Source organism: Enhydra lutris, unplaced genomic scaffold, assembly GCF_002288905.1.
Source record: "Enhydra lutris kenyoni isolate GAN:26980312 unplaced genomic scaffold, ASM228890v2 scaffoldscaffold397, whole genome shotgun sequence".
Classification (NCBI taxonomy): Eukaryota; Metazoa; Chordata; class Mammalia; order Carnivora; family Mustelidae; genus Enhydra; species Enhydra lutris.
Genome location: NW_019154481.1, coordinates 19,376 through 21,724, shown reverse-complemented (window position 1 = coordinate 21,724; position 2,349 = coordinate 19,376).

Genomic DNA, 2,349 nt, shown 5'->3' with positions numbered 1-2,349 from the left:
CAATGTGGGGCTCCATCTCAGGACCCTGAGATCATGACCTGAGCCAAAATCAAGAGGTGGACACTTAGCTGACCGAGCCACCCAGGTGTCCCTTATTAGAATATTCCTAATAAAATTCTTGTGCCCACCTCCGTATTACACAAATGAGAATTTCTATAATAAAAAGATGATTACATTGTAAAAAAATTAATATATGTACAATTTTACTCTTAATTATCTACATTTGTTTTCCTAATAGAAAGTACAGACAAAATCAACTTCATGCTTTTATTATCAAGGTATAGAATCAGAAAGATCCCCGAAGTCTGTGTTCCAATGATCTTTCCGTGATAAATACACTGGAAAATGCCTATCTTGGATAAGGAATAATATTTTTATACCACAGATTTCCAAAATAGGCTGCAAAATGCATTACTATTCATAGAAAATCTTATGATCTATAATATTCATGTAGCAAAGGCCCCCGTAAACCACTTATCCCAATTCCCTAATTCACAGATGAACTCACAGAATCCCAAGACAAGGAATTGTTGGTCCTGTTTCTGTTTGCTCATCTGGAACTAAAGCACGTTTGAAAAGAAAGCAACCATTCAACACTGGTGGAGTGCACAGAGTCCTGGGATGGGAATCAGACTAAACATGGGATATATGTCAGCATCCCTACCTCTCTGTGCTGTTACCCTCCATCTAGAAATGGGGAGAACATCATTCATATCAAGATACGTGTGGCCTCTGTAAGAAGTTTGCACCCAACAAACACTCAGTCATGGTTTGTAAATCAGAGTTTGCATTGTTACTGGAATGGTGGGTTTATTGGTGAAACCCAATCCTGAGAAATGTTTAATGACTTTTATTATATATCAGAGAGGTAGAATCCTATCATGTCCTAGGAAGTTCATTCAGGAATGTGTGGAAATAGAGGTGCCTGGGTGACTCCGTTGGTTAAGTGTCCAACTCTTGACTTTGGCTCAGGTTATGATCTCAGGTTTGAGGGATCAAGTCTGGCCCCCACTGCCTCTCCCTCTTTAAAAAAAAAAAAGAAAGAAACAAACAAAGAGAGAAAGAAACAAACAAACAAAGAAATAAATAAATAAGAAAAAGAGAGGGTGGAAATGGTAAAATGTGTCTCAGTTAAGTACAGTAAGATTTGCCTCCCTTTCTCTTTTTCTCTCTTTAAATTTTCATCTTTATGGAAATCTCCAGTAATTTTGAAATGAAGAGTCTATTAAGTGGAAAATGATAGGTCTCTTAGAAAATCTGTGGCATAGATACAGAGAAGCACTGTTTTATTTTTCATCTAGATCTATGAAACATCATTGGAAGGAAGCAAAGCACCCAATGCATGGAACCCACGCTGTCTCTGCCCTGTTTCTGAGAACCAAAGAAGGGTCCATTCAATATTTAACAGAGATCACTGGTGCTCTTGCAGCCCACACTGTGCCAAGCAAAGTATAAGCTCTGAAATCAGAAATGACTGTGATTCCGTTGCTTCCCTCCAAACACTCAGTATCTACCTGCATAGGGACCAAAAAAAAAAAGAGTTCTTTCAGGATCTAGGGAGAACTGAACCTTCTGATCACAGGATATTTTAGTTGGATAGATGGTGCTTAGCCTTGATAATGACAATAACAACCACAACAATACCTAAAATTTACCTTATCCTTACTATATGCGTCTAACATATTTAGACACGTGTTCAGTGCTCATCTTAATTCTTGCTCAGTACAGTTGTAGAAACTGGCTCAAAGACATCAAGAACTCACCCAGTGTCATACGGATGAAAGTTAGAGCAGATAGGATTCAGAATTAAGTGGTGGGTCTCTGAGGTGCATGAACTGACTTGTTTGTTCTGTTTCCCTGCACTTCAGAGAGTTTCAGCAGAAGTCCAGAGGTCTTTTCCAAAATTGCTAAGATAATCTTGCAACAGTTTTTTATCTCCTGACTAAGAATGGAATCTAACATCCTGACCCTGTATCTCTCTTAGAGATCAAGAGGGCCTAAATTATAGGAATGGGGGAGGAAGTGGAATATGAAGCAAAATCTGAGAGCTGAGGCGAGAAAGAGAGCTACCCTAATTGTCATGAGCTGACTCTTTATGATCTCTACCTTCACCTCAGCCATCTTTTCTACAGTTGATGCAGCAGGTGGCAATAACTGCTCTCTGGTGTCTTCTAGCATGAACAGCCAAACAGGAAGAGCACAGTGAGTGGAGGTCCTTGCCTGGAGTAACAGGAAAGAGAGGTGGGAATTGGATAGGCAGGAGAGAAGACTGTCTGGGTCGCCTGTGAACAGTCTCGCTGTCTGCATTCAAACCTGAATTCATGCCCCGTCAACCCCAGGATCTGGCAA